A 19,761-nucleotide genomic window follows, 5' to 3' on the forward strand; every position below is an offset into this window, starting at 1 on the left:
TTGTATTATCGACTGTCTCTGAAGCTTTCCAGGAGAGACTTCTAAGTTCTCCTCTGTCTAAGGACAAGTTGTTCTCTGTTTCCTTGGATCAACTATAAGAGGAGGTGAATAAGGCTCCTCCTGTTGTCAAGGTGGATGTTAAGTTCACTGATGGGAAAAGATTTGTCAAGACTACTCAGATTAACAAGCCTTCTTCCTCTCATCAGCCCAAGGCTTCTTCTTCCTCTTCTTTTTCACAGCCTGTGAAGAGATCATCTGTTTCTCGTCCTAACCTTTCAGGTGGCAAGAAAGCCAAAGTTGTAAAGGGTAAGATGCAGGGTAAGTTATGTATTGTCCCCTCCGTTAAATCCATCCCCACTGGAAGAGGAAAACTATACAACTCTTCTTCCTCATCTTCCAGTGAAGGGCAGGCTTTCCCACTTTCTAGATCAATGGTCTTTGATAACTTCAGACAAGTGGATACTTTCAATTTTACGGAGGGGATTGGAGCTTCAGTTTTTGGAACAGCCTCCTCTTTCTCCTGTTCCAATCAATCTGTCAGTGACAAAGGATTCTCAAAAGAATCCGTTGTTACAAGACGAAGTGAACATTCTAATTCATGAGGGTGTGTTGGAGGAGGTAAATCCTCCTTTTTATCTAGGGTTTTATTCCCGGCTGTTCTTGGTTCAAAAGAAGAACGAAAAAATAGACCGGTTCTAGACCTTTCTGTTCTGAATCAGTATCTGGTGGTCCCACATTTCAAAATGGAAACCAACAGGTCAATAAGGTCGACACTTCATTCAGGAATTTGGACGACCTCTCTAGATTTGATGAATGCTTATTTTCACATCCCGATTTCTCTCAAGTTTCGTCATTTCCTGATACTGGTTCGGGCAGACAAAGTGTACAGTTTCAAGGCTATATCTTTTGGCCTTTCTACTGCTCCCCTAGTTTTATCAGGATTTTTCAGACTGTGGTGTCTTATCTTCATACCCAGGCGGTATTCATTCACTCCTACCTAGACGATTCTCAAGAATTATTGCCGATCTCTTCTGGAGGAACACACCGATTTGGCTATCCAATTACTCCTGAGACTGGGTTTTTTTTTTATTTCTTTGGAAAAATCAGAGATAATTCCCAGTCAGAATTTAATTTCCATGGGAGAACATTTTCGGACAGATATGGATCTAGATCTTCCTCCAGAAGAGAAGGTAATCAAGATAAATTAGTTAGTCAGTGCTCTGATGCAGTTTTCAACTGTCCCAGATCGTCTATTTCTTCAGCTGGTGAGTTTCTTGATTTCAATCATGGACGTCATTCCACTAGGACGTCTACACATTCGTCCAATTCAGTGGTATCTGTGAGAGGCACCTGTTCCAATTCTTCCTCGGTTGTTTCTTCGGTGGTGGCTTCAGGAGAAATATCTTCTGAAGGGAGTTTTGTTGGATCCTCCAGACCCCATTCTATCTCTATCACAGATGCAAGCTTGATGGGTTAGGGAGCTTATCTAGAGGGCAGAACAGCTTCAGGTCTTTGGTCAGGTGCTCCGTTGGAGTAACACATCAATCTCCTAGGGATGAGAGCTGTCTTACTGTCTCTCCTTTGTTTTCAAGCTTTGATTCAGGGTCAGTCACTTCTGGTTGCCACGGACAACTCCACAGTAATGGCTGATCTTCAGAATCAAGAGGGAATTCATTCCTTTTCTCTGTATCTTCTGAGCAAGGAAATTCTTCTTCTGTGTCACAGTCTCGATATAATTCTGTCAGTGAGACATGTTCTAGGCAGTCAAAATCTTCTGGCAAATGCTTTTTTCCGTTCGCGTGTTCCAGTGAACACAGAATGGAAACTTCATCCATCAGTGTTTCAGGAGATCACTCTTCGTTGGGATCGTCCTCATATAGATCTTTTTGCCACTTTTTGCCACTAGTCTGAATCACAAGTTGGAGACTTACATTTCCCCCATTACAGACGAAAAGGTAGATGCTATGACCCTATCTTGGAAAGGAATGTTCAGTTACATGTTTCCCCCCTTTCGTCTTCTTCCCAAGATATTGCACAAAATTCAGAGGGATCTTTGCAAGACCATTTTTATTGCTCCAGCTTGGCCAAGACAGTCTTGGTTCCCAGAACTACTTCTTCTGTGTTGTGCAAAGCCGTGTCGACTTCCTCTAAGGGACGATCTACTTTCTCAGTTCAAGGGAAGAAAGATTCATCAGGGTCTAGAAAATCTCCATCTGCACGCTTGGTTACTGTCAGTCAGGCAATCTACAGGAGCCGTTTATGACTCCAAATGGTCAATTTTCTGTTCTTGGTGTCAGTCGAAACAGATTGATCCTCTCTCAGTTACTGTGCAACAGTAAGGGGATTTTTTCTTTTATCTTTTTGAAGAAAAAGGTTACACTCCGTCTACTATAAAGGGAAATAGATCTGCCATAGCCAGAGCTATATGTCTTTCAAGAGGCTCAGATTTTGGTGATAATGAGTTTTTGTCCTTGTTGATTAAAAACTTTTGCCTTAATAAACCTAGTCAAAGGCGTTTGGTTGCTTCTTGGGACTTAGGTTTAGTCTTGAAGGTTCTTCAGTTTCCGACTTTTGAAATCATGTCAGCTAGTTTTTGGAGGTCAGATAGTGCCTTTTATAACCACTATTTACGCTCTATGCCTCTTCATTGTGACAACCTCTATTCTTTATGACCTTTAGTTGCTGCTCAACAGGCTGTTTTTCCTCCTCCTAGTGAGGGGGATTCAGCGCTTCGTTAAATTCTGTTTATCTAAATTTATGAAGGTGTAGTATTTAAATTTTAATTCTAAAAATTTGATTTTCGTTTACAAGAAAGTCCACGTACAATTGTTTTTAAAGCAAAACTTAGGTATTCAAGTTATAAAACATTTATACCTTTTGTTTCAATTTGAAGTATCATATGACTTTATTCCACACAAGATCTACGATCATTATCGACTGCATGTAAGTAAAACCTGATTTAAACTTTATGTAAAAATTGGTTTTTATCAATGGGAACGTACATAGACACAACATGTAACAGCACGCCGAGTGTAGCGCAATGTGAACACGACTTTGATACCATTAACGGAGCCAATCTTTATGCACCAAATGAGCATTTCGACAATAAATGTCTTTTTGGTCTACCTGAGGCCAAAATATCTGATAATCCACAACTTAATAAAAAATAGAAAAAGTCGGACAAGGAATCACAGCTTTGCATGAGGGAGATATAAAACCTAAAAGGACAAAAAAAATAGAAAAAGTCGGTCAAGGAATCTCAGCTTTGCATGAGGGAGATATAAAACCTAAAAGGACAAAAACAATAGAAAAAGTCGGGCAAGGAATCACAGCTTTGCATGAGGGAGATATAAAACCTAAAAGGACAAAAACAATAGAAAAAGTCGGGCAAGGAATCACAGCTTTGCATGAGGGAGATATAAAACCTAAAAGGACAAAAACAATAGAAAAAGTCAGGCAAGGAATCACAGCTTTACATCAGGCAGATATATTCCCCAATTTGAAATAATTCCCAAAATTTTGTAACAGCAAATTTTAATTGACTATGGCATTGTTCCATATATTAAACAAGGGTAATACAATAATTAAATATATACATACAAAACAATACAACGTTGAGTATGACGAAAGGAATACAAACATGCAGTCAATGAATGAAATGTTCTTGAGCAATGATATATATTTATTTTAAACAGTTACAATATAAAGTGTTAATAACCCTATAATATTTTTAGGAATTGAATACCAAGTAAATGGGAATATGTTTATACTTTCGGAGACTGACACTTAAAAAGAAAATGTTAATCAGTATTAATATCAATATGACAGAAATGGCATATTCTTTCTTCTTTTGGTTTGTTTCTCTATCGTCCCGTTTCTATAGGCATTTTCAAATTACAACACATTAGTTTTGTTTATAACTCGTTTTCTTTGAAATAATTTAAGAAGATAATTTTCTAAATTAAATCATAATTAAACTTGACCATAAAATTTTCCACTTCATGAATTTTCTATTTGATCATAAAATTGTGGATAAATTGATTTACGAGTATTTGTTTTAAAATGACTTTTGATTAACAATTCCACATATTTTGTTAAAAATAAACCCGAGAATAAAATATGCTACACCGCACAACAAACTATCAGTAAGTTGAAGTTTCTTATTGCCAACATATTTGTTGAATTTGGAGGTACCAAGTGTGTGGCTCTCCTTGTCGACCTTTTCATGATGTTCTCTCTATTACCAATCGATTTTTTTTCTGATTGATTCCCATTAATATATCCTCCTAAACTAGTGATTATAACAACAAAATGATTACACATATACCTCGAATCTGACTCAAGCGGTCATCTTTGTAACAGAGTCTATGACAAACGAGACGATTTCAATTTTGAAATCATCAATTTTCCTCAACTTAGCAGCAATATACCAACTTCATCTGTGTATGAAGTATATATTTCTCAACTCATACGATATTCAAGAGCTTGCAAATGCCATTCAGACTTTGTAAAACGTCATCGGTGTCTGCGCAAAAGGGTTTTGTCAAAGATCGTCTTGTCTTTTTTCTCAGAAAGGAAGGTTCATATACTAAATAGATAAATATTGGGTGTCAACTTCACAAATAATACAGGATGGTCTTGAGTTATAGATTCTAGATGCTGACGTTGTGTATTATTTCATAAATTTTACAGCGTTTCCTTTATTTTTGTTTATAATATTATGTTACTTTTGGTCGTATGACTCTACACGTGACTTGGTATATGTGCATCTAAATTTCTGGTATTTGGCGTTAGGCGTTCCTGATACAGGTGGCTCCAGAGGTGCGATTTGAACGCATGACGTTTTTATATTGTTATTTTTATTTTGTGTACCCTTGTTTTTATATTTGACTTAATATGTACTTTATCAGAAAAAGAGTATATGTCATTATGTCTTACTATACTCTAGTGTGTTTTTATATGTTGTGATGTTACACTATTGTTTCAGATAAGGGTGAAGGTTTGGAACCATTAAAACGTTTAAACCCGCTGCAATTGTTTGCACCTGTCCTAAGTCAAGAATCTGATGTTCAGAAGTTGTCGTTTGTTGATGTGGTTCATAAGTGTTTCTCGTTTCTCGTTTTTTATATAGATTAGACCGTTGGTTTTCCCGTTTGAATGGTTTTACACTAGTAATTTTTGGGGCCCTTTATAGCTTGCTGTTCGGTGTGAGCAGCCAAGGCTCCGTGTTGAAGACCGTACTTTGACCTATAATGGTTTACTTTTATAAATTTTGACTTGGATGGAGAGTTGTCTCATTGGCACTAATACCACATCTTCTTATATCTATCTACAAGCAACTACAAAAACTTATTTTGTTGGCGTCCATGATAGATTTCTTTTACGTTTGTTCGGATTGTTTACACAATTTTGGCTGCTGGATTCCGATTATTGTCACGTTAACCAATTATATCTGTTTTGGGTTGCTCTTGCAATTTTTTCAAAAAGGCATAGTTATAAACAACTGTCATACAAGTGGAAGGTTCGGCTAGCTTTAAAACGTAGACAATTTAACTCATTTGCAGATCTTGTCTAAATGATCATTTTTGGCTATTAAGTTTCTCTCTATCTGATTCAGTTGATAAGTGATGACAATAGCTCGCACTTGCCTTTCAAGCCAAGTGAGCTAAATAAGCCAGATAGGAAAAAAGAAGAAAACATATGTGCGTGCGTGTGTGTTGATCACCACATTCAGATCATTCAGTCACACGACTATACAAGGAAACTTTTTTTTATATATATGTCAATAATCTTTCTTTCAATCTCTTCATCTATTTAATAATAATAATAATAATAATAATAATAACAATAATAATTAAAAACCAATTGTTCAAAGACCAATTGAAGGTCTTTCCACATCAATTTTTAAATAATTGATGAGAAGATAATTCTGGTTTACTCAAAGCTACTATTGGCGTCCAATCATAGGTTTCTTCATACTGATTCAATAAACATGGTTTCTATAGACTTTTTCCTGAAATAAGGGAGATAATTGTCAACATCCGGTTTAGAAAATGTCACTTTCGGTCTCATGTGATAGCTTTATTTACACTGATTCCAAAAATATATGGTTTATATATACCTTTGCCTGTAAAAAGGGAGATAATTGGCTACTTCCGGTTTAGAAAATGTCACTTCCGGTCTCATATGATAGATTTATTCACACTGATTCCAAAAATATATGGTTTATATATACTTTTGCCTGTAAAAAGGGAGATAATATGCTACTTCCGGTTTATAAAATATCACTTCCGGTCTCAAATGATAGATTAATGTATGACCATTCAAAAAATATATGGTTTCTATTTACTTCTACATGAAATAAGTGCAAAAATGACTACTTCCGGTTCACTCAAGGCCACTTCCGGTTGACATTTTTCAAGGTCATATGTCACCCAACATTTTGCAAAAGATCTTATGGCTTTATCATGTACCAATATGAAGTAATAATCAATTTACCTTAAAATAAAACATTTCAGGGGCAATAACTCCAATAAGATGTCGCTGGATTGTCTCAGACCAAATGTATCATATCTTCATCACAATATAACAAACATTTTGCACTTGTTCTTTAATATATAACATTAAAAATATCGGAGAAAATGCAAAAACAAGCAAAAGACAAAATTCAGAACATGACCTTGACCTTTGACCTTGACCTCATTTTCGAAGATAGGATCCAAGGACCTTAAATAAAAAGACTATAGGTTTATACGGCTTACAGTTTATGAGTAACAAAAACATAACGACAAATTTATTTGATAAAGGTAGATAACTCCTATAAAATTTCATCGAATCGCTTCGATCCAAATTAGCCAAAAATTCCTGAGGATGTAACGAACAATTTGTAAAAAGAATTTTGTCGATATCTTTTTTTGTTACGAAGGAGATGCACACAGATGATAAACAGTGAATAGGGAGATAACTCTTACAAAGAAAATGGTTCGGCTTAGCAGGGTGAAATTTAAAAGCGCATAAACTATACGATACAATATGAGAAATATCTAAGCGACATATTGCGAAACAAACATTTATCGCAAGAACAAAATTTGGCGGAAGAAAAAAAAAAATAATAATAAATATAAATCAATTGTTTTAAAAACAATTGTTAAACGGTCTTTCCCCTCCGAAACATGATTGGTTGGTTGGTCGATTGATTGATTGATTGATTGATTGATTGATTGATTGATTGATTGATTGATTGATTGATTGATTGAAAGTTTGCATGACACTCTCTCTATGCGAGGCATCGGACTTGACGTTCATATTCTGACGAGGCTGCGTACTTGTATATCCAGCACTCCCAAACGGACAGCTTCGGGATTTCCTAATAAATAAAAATCCTAACATCTTCTTTTTTTTCTAATTTTCTCTATTTGCTACGAGAACTGATACTTCATGGTTTCTTTTATGTGTTGTGTGTACATTTTGTTTCAACTTGTAGGAAGAAAAAAAATGAGTAACATTTTGTCTTTGAAGTTTCACTTTCCATATTTGGATATGGATCTCGAATGTTTTATTCTAATTTTAGGTCCGCGCGCGTGATTAAGTTTTGAAGTCACGTGACGCTCGAATATATATGTCTGGAGTTAGAATATTAATTTCTTTTCAGGGGAGACCGTTGAACAGAGCACATGTGTATTGATCGGAGAAACACCATCACTATTGGTTTTATTATTTACAGGTCATTGATAACGGATCATGCATGCATCTTACGCACACATGTTTACGGGAGCACAGATTTGTATTTTAATGCATGATTAAAACATTTGATTGTAGGAGATTTTAGCAATATTTACGATTTTTCTACGTCATTGAATTTTATTTCTCAATCAAGCGGACCGCGTCTAACGGGAACATGAATTGGAGCCGATTTTTGCAGGAATGAATTTCTATTTAAGAAGTTTGTACATCAGAAGGATTGCATTTTTACAGTCAAATGTACAGGACTGAACTTCAAGGCGAAACGGGATTCCTCAAAGTAGAAGGAAAAAAAAAAAAAAAAAGAGAGGGAGGGGAGGGGGGAGGGAAGTGGAGGATGGTGGACCTTGGTTGATAAATTAAGATAAGATGCATGTATACATCATGATAGTTGCAAAGTTTGAGGCTATAATTAGTTCATTTTGTTCATTTTACTATTTCAGTGGCATGGAACCCCTAAAACAATGACGCGTACCATTTTGACAAAAACTTTCCAGTTATATCATGTCGCGACTAACATTTTGGTCAAATTTTTTTTATACGGCTTACGGTTTACGTGTTACAAAAACATAACGACAAATTAATTTGGTAAAGGCAGATAACTCCTTTAAGATCTCACTGGATCGCTTCGATCCAAATTAGCCAAAAATTCCTGAGGATGTAACAAACAATTTAGAAAAAGAATTTTGTCAATATCTTTTTTTGTTACGAAGGATATGCACACACATGATAAACAGTGAATAGGGAGATAACTCTTGCAAAGAAAATGGTTCGGCTTAGCAGGGTGAAATTTAAAAGCGCATAAACTATACGATACAATATGAGAAATATCTAAGCGACATATTGCGAAACAAACATTTAACGCAAGAACAAAATTTGGCGGAAGAAAAAAAAAATAATAATAATAATAAAAAACCAATTGTTCAAAGAACAATTGAAGGTCTTTCCACATCAATTTTCTAAATAATTGATGAAAAGCTAATTCTGGTTTACTCAAAGCTACAATTGGCGTCCAGTCATTGGTTTCTTCATACTGATTCAATAAACATATGGTTTCTAGACTATTGCCTGAAATAAGGGAGATAATTGTCAACTTCCGGTTTAGAAAATGTCACTTCCGGTCTCATATGATAGCTTTATTTACACTGATTCCAAAAAATATATGGTTTATATATACTTATGCCTGTAAAAAGGGAGATAATTGGCTACTTCCGGTTTGGAAAATGTCACTTCAGGTCTCATATGATAGCTTTATTTACACTGATTCCAAAAACATATGGTTTATATATACGTTTGCCTGTAAAAAGGGAGATAATATGCTACTTCCGGTTTTTAAAATATCACTCCCGGTCTCAAATGATAGATTAATGTATGACCATTCAAAAAATATAAGGTTTCTATGTACTTCTACATGAAATAAATGCAAACATGACTACTTCCGGTTCACTCCAGGTCACTTCCGGTTGACATTTTTCAAGGTCATATATCACCCAACATTTTGCAAAAGATCTTATGGCTTTATCATTAACCAATATGAAGTAATAATCCATTTACCTTAGAATAAAACATTTCAGGGGCAATAACTCCAATAAGATGTCGCTGGATTGTCTCAGACCAAATGTATCATATCTTCATCACAATATAACAAACATTTTGCACTTGTTCTTTCATATATAACATTAACAATATCGGAGAAAATGCAAAAACAAGCAAAAGACAAAATTCAGAACATGACCTTGACCTTTGACCTTGACCTCATTTTCGAAGTTAGGATCCAAGGACCTTAAATAAAAAGACTATAGGTTTATACGGCTTACAGTTTATGAGTAACAAAAACATAACGACAAATTTATTTGATGAAGGTAGATAACTCCTATAAAAATTCATCGAATCGCTTCGATCCAAATTAGCCAAAAATTCCTGAGGATGTAACGAACAATTTAGAAAAAAGAATTTTGTCGATATTTTTTTTTGTTACGAAGGAGATGCACACACTTGATAAACAGTGAATAGGGAGATAACTCTTACAAAGATAATTGTTTGGCTTAGCAGGGTGAAATTCAAAAGCGCATAAACTATACGATACAATATGAGAAATATCTAAGCGACATATTGCGAAACAAAAATTTCAAATGTTGGCGGAAAAAAAAAAATAATAATAATAATAATAATCAGAACAAATACAATAGGTCTTTCCACAGAAAAGTGGAAAGACCTAATAATAATAATAATAATTAAAAACCAATTGTTCAAAGAACAATTGAAGGTCTTTCCACATCAATTTTCTAAATAATTGATGAGAAGCTAATTCTGGTTTACTCAAAGCTACTATTGGCGTCCAATCATAGGTTTCTTCATACTGATTCAATAAACATATGGTTTCTTTAGACTTTTGCCTGAAATAAGGGAGATAATTGTCAACTTCCGGTTTAGAAAATGTCACTTCTGGTCTCATATAATAGCTTTATTCACACTGATTCCAAAAATATATGGTTTATATATACTTTTGCCTGAAAAAAGGCAGATAATTGGCTACTTCCGGTTTAAAAAATGTCACTTCCGGTCTCAAATGATAGATTTGTTTACTCTGATTCCAAAAATATATGGTTTATATATACTTTTGCTTGTAAAAAGGGAGATAATTGGCTACTTCCGGTTTAGAAAATGTCACTTCTGGTCTCATATGATAGCTTTATTTACACTGATTCCAAAAATATATGGTTTATATATACTTTTGCCTGTAAAAAAGCAGATAATTGGCTACTTCCGGTTTAAAAAATGTCACTTCCGGTCTCAAATGATAGATTTATTTACTCTGATTCCAAATATATATGGTTTATATATACTTTTGCCTGTAAAAAGGGAGATAATTGGCTACTTCCGGTTTAGAAATGTCACTTTCGGTCTCATATGATAGCTTAATTTACACTGATTCCAAAAATATATGGTTTATATATACTTATGCCTGTAATAAGGGAGATAATATGCTATTTCCGGTTTATAAAATATCACTTCCGGTCTCAAATGATAGATTAATGTATGACCATTCAAAAAATATATGGTTTCTATGTACTTCTACATGAAATAAGTGCAAAAATGACTACTTCCGGTTCACTCAAGGTCACTTCCGGTTGACATTTTTCAAGGTCATATGTCACCCAACATTTTGCAAAAGATCTTATGGCTTTATCATGTTCCAATATGAAGTAATAATCAATTTACCTTAAAATAAAACATTTCAGGGGCAATAACTCCAATAAGATGTCGCTGGATTGTCTCAGACCAAATGTATCATATCTTCATCACAATATAACAAACATTTTGCACTTGTTCTTTAATATATAACATTAAAAATATCGGAGAAAATGCAAAAACAAGCAAAAGACAAAATTCAGAACATGACCTTGACTTTGACCTTGACCTCATTTTCGAAGTAAGGATCCAAGGACCTCAAATAAAAAGACTATAGGTTTATACGGCTGTCAGTTTATGAGTAACAAAAACATAACGACAAATTTATTTCATAAAGGTAGATAACTCCTATAAAATTTCATCGAATCGCTTCGATCCAAATTAGCCAAAAATTCCTGAGGATGTAACGAACAATTTAGAAAAAGAATTTTGTTCATATCTTTTTTTGTTACAAAGGAGATGCACACACTTGATAAACAGTGAATAGGGAGATAACTCTTACAAAGATAATTGTCCGGCTTAGCAGGGTGAAATTTAAAAGCGCATAAACTATACGATACAATATGAGAAATATCTAAGCGACATATTGCGAAACAAATATTTATCGCAAGAACAAAATTTGGCGGAAGAAAAAAAAAAAAAAATAATAATAATAATAATAATAATAATCAGAACAAAAACAATAGGTCTTTCCACAGAAAAGTGGAAAGACCTAATAATAATAATAATAATAATAATAATAATAATAAAAATGACTTTATTTAAATAGGGTGACTCAATTAGCATTCACTAATCTACCTTGAGGCCATAAAAAAAAACATACAGAACAAGTATTACAAATATTACAATTTTTGAACATACCATTAAACTTTCACGCAAAATGATACATTATACACAAACATTAAAAAGACATGATAGAGTTAGAGAGTTGTTACATATCATTTATAGTTAAAAAAAATCTACACATTTTCTTTTAAAAGTACCAAAATGTTCACATAGTTTTATTTCATTTGGTAGTTTATTCCAAAGTATTGAGGAGCTTTTTTTCATTTGTTATAATTTCTATGTCCAACATTAGGTCATTTGTTAACCAGTTTAGACGAGTTTTAAGAATATGAGTTGAACTTGTAAATAAAAGCACATTCAACGTAAACATGATAATAATCTTAACGGGAAACCCACTGCGACAAAAAAGATCTAATACGGTTATCACTGGAAAGAGGTCATAATTGAGGAATGTAGCTGAATATTTCATTGAGTTTTCTGGGTCTGAAGGCACGTCTGCTGGGCGCCAATTTATTTTCTTCAACAGAACACTTTTTATATTCTTTTGAGAAAAGATTCTGTTGTATGCGCATATATGTCTAATTCATTTCATAGCCTAATATATGATGGGAAAATGAGTCATCAATTCTCAAAAAGGTACCATAATGTCTTCACTATATCTTATATATAGTAGTACTTTGTTTTGTTCTTGTTATTGCCATATTATATAGATACTTTTATATTGTGGTTTTTGTTAAAGGTAGTATGTTGAAATCTGGATATTTTTGTGTCGTTTAGTTGCTAATGAGGTACTAGTACAAGACTTTTCATCTCCTTTATGTTTATGTATTAACCACTGATATATCAATCGTACTTAAATGGTATTTTGGAGAGTTTGGAGATTAAGAAAGTATTTAGAATAGATAGTTAAAAAAAAACCTGTAACTTTTAATGAGTGGGTTTGCTGTGTATTTTGATTTACATTCATTTCTATTCTCCAAAGTGTCAATTTTCCATAGTGTCAATTCTCTATAGTGTCAATTCTCCATATTGTCAATTCTTCATAGTGTCAACTCTTCATAGTGTGTCAATTCTCCATACAGTGTCAATTTTCCATAGAGTGTCTATTTCCATAGAGTGTCAATTCTCCAGTGTCTATTCTCCATAGAGTGTCAATTCTCCATAGTGTCAATTATCCATAGAGTGTCAATTCTCCATAGATTGCCAAATCTCTGAAGTGTCAATTCTCCATAAAGTGTCAATTCTCCATAGTTTCAATTCTCCATAGTGTCGATTCTCTATAGTGTCATTTCTCCATAGTGTCAATTCTCCATAGAGTGTCAATTCTCCATAGTGTCAATTTTGTAAAATGTGTCAGTTCTCCAAAGTGTCAATTAGTAGTAAATGTACATTAGTTTCACAAGTATTCGGATCTTGTGGTTAATACAAATAAATATCAAATCCTTCTGCCATATAAGTGGTTAAGCAATGGCGATTAGTCAGATGTTTCTGTAGACAGAATTATTGATTCATTATCAGCAAGTATCAGTATGTTAAAATATGATCATTTGTATTAATTTGAATAATTCATGAGCATTTACTGTCTCTGTTAAAATACATTAAAGATATTTTAAATCGAAAATGAAATAAGTCTTAGTAACTTATTATCGTATAAATCATTTTGCGTTGGAATTTCGTTTAGCCTATGCGTGATCATGTGTTATAAAATAAGTGCTACCCGTTATCATTACCAAATAGTTTACATACGTAAGTACTCGTTGTAAAAATTAATAGTACATGAAAATAAAACTTTCCAGTCAGGTTATCTTCAAATCATTAATCATTATCCAATCAGATCAAAAATAAAAGATTATTGACAGAAGTGGGCAGTAATTGACAAAACGCGAAAAAAACGAGAATTGACAACAGCGAGAAAAAGCAAAAAACACGAAAACGCGCTGTCGAAAACGCGAAAACGAGAAGTGAAACTATTTTTCGTTTTCGCGTTTTCGCCCTATTGAATATGAAAGGCGAATTAGCCTTATCCAGCCACCACAGTAATTCGACAAGATTTTCTGGATCAAATTTATTCTAGAACATTTGAAATCACAGCTTTGAAAGCCGAACATGTAAAAGGAATTACATGATCGAACATGAATAATTTGAATCGTGTATTTACCAATGAAGCCGGTAGTTGATTTTACATAATTCAATCTGTTATTTTGTAATTATTTAAATTTGAAACACGTGGCTTTTACATTAAAATCTAGTAGATTTATTTTTTGGTGAATCTATATATCAATATCTGGAATAATATTTCTATCGTCATGTGTTTGTTGACCTGGCTCCGATTAAGATACCTTGTCAATTTTTAGAGACACGTGAAAATGATAACACATTTATATTTACTGTGTAGTTTTGTCAGTGTAGTTTTAACTGAGGAATTTACCATTACAATATTTAACTACGCAACGGCAAATATGGTTGTAAAAGTTAACAGCACGTTTTTAATTCTAAACACAGCATCTAAAATTCAATGTGCTGAAAAATATATATCAAACAGTAAGTGTTGGAGTGTAAGTTACAGTTCTAATGGAGAGTGTAGACTTTGTGACAGAGTATCGAATTCGCTTTGTACGATTTGTGAAGAGGAAATCGGCGCAGTTTTATACTCTAAGGTAACAATGGTTTGTCTGATTTGTATTCTAAACTAATATTTAAACTGATATTAAAATTGAGATGTCTGTAGGCTTTTCAAATATACACTATCCGATATCTGCAGGCTTTTAAAATATAAACTATGCGATATCTGCAGGCTTATCAAATATAAACTATCCGATATCTGCTGGCTTTTAAAATATTAACTATGCGATATCTGCAGGCTTATCAAATATAAACTATCCGATATCTGCTGACTTTTAAAATATAAACTTTTCCGATATCTGCTGGCTTTTAAAATATAAACTATGCGATATCTGCAGGCTTATCAAATATAAACTATCCGATATCTGCTGGCTTTTAAAATATAAACTATGCCGATATCTGCAGCCTTTTCAAATATAAACTAAGCGATATCTACAGGCTTTAAAAATATAAACTATTCGATATCTGCTGGCTTTTAAAATGTAAACAATGCGATATCTGCAGGCTTATCAAATATATACTATGCCAATATCCGCTGGCTTTTAAAATATGAACTATGCCGATATCTGCAGGCTTATCAAATATGAACTATGCTGATATCTGAATGCTTTTCTTGTAGCTGATATTGTTTCTTTATCTTTGATGTATGCCTTTAGTAGAAAATGCTAGGATGGTGAACTATCCTTATCTTTTCTCCGTAAATGTTAAATTCAACGAAAATATAACTGGAATCCCATTTTGGTGGGGTAAAACCATAGTGAATTCTTCCTGTTTCAATAGACGGTGGGGATATCCATTGCTTCAAATAAAGGTTGTGAAGACAAAGGCAAAATATAGATTTTATCTAATTTCTTTTGATTATGTTAGTAGGTCAACATTGATATCCAAAACCATAAGTTTTGTATCCTACTACAAAGTAACTGGTTTACTCATTCCCGGTCCTCTTCATTAATACCGTCGTCTTTCCCTCTATTGTGACATTACCTAAAGCGACGACTTATGGCACATTTTTACTTACTGGAGCAACATGACGGTTATCACAGCACCGGAGTTCACTTCCACTTTTTGGAGGGGTTGGTGATGCCCAGTTGTTAGTTTTCTATGTAATGTTTAATTGTATTATTGTTGTCTGTGCTTTTATTGTTTATTATTTTTTTCTATGGTGTTGTCCTTTTTTATCGGACAGATGATTTTCTATTGACCCCTCGGTATGTTCTTTCTTTTTCAAAACTGATAAGATAAACGAATGACAAAGCTCCCTTTCCAAACAACTCTACCTAATTAATAATTATGATTTGCTATTACATATGTCAAGAATATACTTTTATTTAAATAGGACGATGAAGACACCTGTATAAATGGCAGGAGGTTAGATCAGGATAATGCATGTATATGTCTGGATGGTTATGCTGGTACTAACTGTGAAACGTTAATTTCAGGTGAGTTTACGATAAATTCATCAAATTTTGCAACATCAATTGAATTAAGTTTGAAATGAATTACTAGTATAATGCAATCAGAATCAGCATAGTTGAAAATGGATCGGTTAAAAAATGTGACTTTTAGATTTGCCAAGATGGGTCTTTACGGCACAACCGCATCACATAAGAGGTCCTATTGGTTCCATATGGATTCTACTTTACTAACTGGTCGGTTAACTGTAGCTAGTATGAAGACATGGAATCTTCAAAATACTATGTGATAATATAAACAACCAGTGTAACTTATGTCCAGTGTATTTAAAACAAATATCTAATGCATAATACATTTACCACAAATATTTTATTTTTGTTATGCCCTTGCTATATTTTGGTTAAGCGATTTAGTATTAAGTTATTTTCGCTAATTGCGTAACGACATTCTTTCTAGTAAAATTTGACAAGAGACGTCGGAAAATTAATAACATATTGATCTTTGACAATGTTACGATTTCATGTAACAGTATGGCCACTTGGACCATATCTACACCTCGACATTTCACAGCCTCAAGAGTGTTGTTTTCTGCGTCAGATGTAATAAATATAAAGTTAATAATCATATTTTTTCTGCTAGACTTTTTGCAAGTGTAAGATCAGAATACGTAGTGCAGCATTTTTAAAGTATGGTGTCACAAGTTTTTGAACATTAAAGTCATTCAATTTAAATATACTATGATAGCATTGCTCATTTAAGTGGACTTCTCCAGAAAATGCCAACGAGACCATCGAATTAAAACAGATGACTATCTTGGGCTCCATTCCGGAGTTGTCCCAAATCTGATTAAAATCAGATTACATTTGTTCCAAAACTTTTAATGAACTAAACCTGGTCACAAGTTTCATATCTAACCGTGGATTTCTCACAAGTACAGTCTCGATATATAATGGAGTTGTTTTCAATATTATCGTAAGGTTGCGTATATCTACGATGATTATATATTTTAGATTGCACCAATGGGAAGACGTTTCCATATTATAACGGCAATGATGGTATATTTTTTATCAAACCCTCAGCCTCTCCTAAGCCCATCCCTGTGTATTGTTCCATAACACAACTCAGAGCAAGAACATATATTCAGCGCTATCATAACCCTGGTTTTGGATTTAATTAGACCTGGGATAGCTACAGGAATGGGTTTGGGGATATGTTTACAACAGCCAAAGATTTGTGACCTGGAAAAGTTCATACACATTACATCAAAAAAAGAATCCCATTTTGGTGGGGTAAAACCATAGTGAATTCTTCCTGTTTCAATAGACGGTGGGGATATCCATTGCTTCAAATAAAGGTTGTGAAGACAAAGGCAAAATATAGATTTTATCTAATTTCTTTTGATTATGTTAGTAGGTCAACATTGATATCCAAAACCATAAGTTTTGTATCCTACTACAAAGTAACTGGTTTACTCATTCCCGGTCCTCTTCATTAATACCGTCGTCTTTCCCTCTATTGTGACATTACCTAAAGCGACGACTTATGGCACATTTTTACTTACTGGAGCAACATGACGGTTATCACAGCACCGGAGTTCACTTCCACTTTTTGGAGGGGTTGGTGATGCCCAGTTGTTAGTTTTCTATGTAATGTTTAATTGTATTATTGTTGTCTGTGCTTTTATTGTTTATTATTTTTTTCTATGGTGTTGTCCTTTTTTATCGGACAGATGATTTTCTATTGACCCCTCGGTATGTTCTTTCTTTTTTAAAACTGATAAGATAAACGAATGACAAAGCTCCCTTTCCAAACAACTCTACCTAATTAATAATTATGATTTGCTATTACATATGTCAAGAATATACTTTTATTTAAATAGGACGATGAAGACACCTGTATAAATGGCAGGAGGTTAGATCAGGATAATGCATGTATATGTCTGGATGGTTATGCTGGTACTAACTGTGAAACGTTAATTTCAGGTGAGTTTACGATAAATTCATCAAATTTTGCAACATCAATTGAATTAAGTTTGAAATGAATTACTAGTATAATGCAATCAGAATCAGCATAGTTGAAAATGGATCGGTTAAAAAATGTGACTTTTAGATTTGCCAAGATGGGTCTTTACGGCACAACCGCATCACATAAGAGGTCCTATTGGTTCCATATGGATTCTACTTTACTAACTGGTCGGTTAACTGTAGCTAGTATGAAGACATGGAATCTTCAAAATACTATGTGATAATATAAACAACCAGTGTAACTTATGTCCAGTGTATTTAAAACAAATATCTAATGCATAATACATTTACCACAAATATTTTATTTTTGTTATGCCCTTGCTATATTTTGGTTAAGCGATTTAGTATTAAGTTATTTTCGCTAATTGCGTAACGACATTCTTTCTAGTAAAATTTGACAAGAGACGTCGGAAAATTAATAACATATTGATCTTTGACAATGTTACGATTTCATGTAACAGTATGGCCACTTGGACCATATCTACACCTCGACATTTCACAGCCTCAAGAGTGTTGTTTTCTGCGTCAGATGTAATAAATATAAAGTTAATAATCATATTTTTTCTGCTAGACTTTTTGCAAGTGTAAGATCAGAATACGTAGTGCAGCATTTTTAAAGTATGGTGTCACAAGTTTTTGAACATTAAAGTCATTCAATTTAAATATACTATGATAGCATTGCTCATTTAAGTGGACTTCTCCAGAAAATGCCAACGAGACCATCGAATTAAAACAGATGACTATCTTGGGCTCCATTCCGGAGTTGTCCCAAATCTGATTAAAATCAGATTACATTTGTTCCAAAACTTTTAATGAACTAAACCTGGTCACAAGTTTCATATCTAACCGTGGATTTCTCACAAGTACAGTCTCGATATATAATGGAGTTGTTTTCAATATTATCGTAAGGTTGCGTATATCTACGATGATTATATATTTTAGATTGCACCAATGGGAAGACGTTTCCATATTATAACGGCAATGATGGTATATTTTTTATCAAACCCTCAGCCTCTCCTAAGCCCATCCCTGTGTATTGTTCCATAACACAACTCAGAGCAAGAACATATATTCAGCGCTATCATAACCCTGGTTTTGGATTTAATTAGACCTGGGATAGCTACAGGAATGGGTTTGGGGATATGTTTACAACAGCCAAAGATTTGTGACCTGGAAAAGTTCATACACATTACATCAAAAAAAGTAGATTTTATACACTTGTGTTTGAAATGGGAAACCAAGATAAAAATGAAGTTTATCAACAGGAATATGAAGGGTTTGTACTCAACGATGAGGCATCACAATTCTCTTTTGGACTTGATTCTGAAAGAATTGAACTGCACTATCTGGCCTACCTACATCAGGAAACTGTCTTTCATATGTTGAAAGTGGCATCTTTTCTACAATGCTCTGAAATGCGCACACATACACGACAGTTGATGGTGGTTTGGGTACACAGCGAATTGTGGCTACTGCAAATCAAACGGCGTGCTTATTTAGTCAACCAACGATTGGTGTGGATAATGAAGTATTCTGGGAGGAGAATATGAAAGATTGGTCATCCTGGTATGTTGAAATGTGGTGAGAATTTAGATGATGTGTTCTAGCAGATGTTGACTTTACTTCTACTGTCTTACCAAGTGACCGTTGATAGTTTAGCCTCTTCGTTATACTATGTCCTTTCGTATCTGTGCAGGTTCAAAAATTAAAGTTAGTATTTTTATATTGAAGTAGGCATCGTTTACTACTTTTTATACAATTTTAAGAAAAGGTCGTCTCGATTTTTGTACATGTATTTGCGGTCTACTCGATCTATTCACATTCAATGTTTACATAAGGATTAGATCCGTTAGCATTTGCTTAGTAACATAATTTCAAATGTTAATCTTAGCTGCATATCATCGATTCCTTTAGAATTTTTTCCCTGAACTTCTCTGATCTAGCTGCATATATATACAGATAATTAGCATGTTCCAGAATGGTA

At 33.8% G+C, this 19,761-nt stretch overlaps 1 protein-coding gene and 1 long non-coding RNA gene across 4 annotated transcripts in view; one reads left to right on the plus strand and one right to left on the minus strand.

Annotated features, from left to right (window-relative positions):
• LOC127737260 (uncharacterized) overlaps nt 1–19,761 on the plus strand; it is a 249,379-nt gene that overhangs the window by 202,177 nt on the left and 27,441 nt on the right. The gene's annotated exons all lie outside the window — the stretch shown is intronic.
• Nucleotides 6,596–9,587, minus strand: LOC127737267 (uncharacterized). The gene is made up of 2 exons (XR_007999327.1): nt 9,476–9,587; nt 6,596–6,679 (listed from the first exon to the last, which is right to left on the minus strand). It is a non-coding gene; the product is annotated as an uncharacterized LOC127737267 (long non-coding RNA).

Source organism: Mytilus californianus, unplaced genomic scaffold (genome assembly GCF_021869535.1).
Source record: "Mytilus californianus isolate M0D057914Y unplaced genomic scaffold, xbMytCali1.0.p SCAF_4, whole genome shotgun sequence".
Taxonomy (NCBI): Eukaryota; Metazoa; Mollusca; class Bivalvia; order Mytilida; family Mytilidae; genus Mytilus; species Mytilus californianus.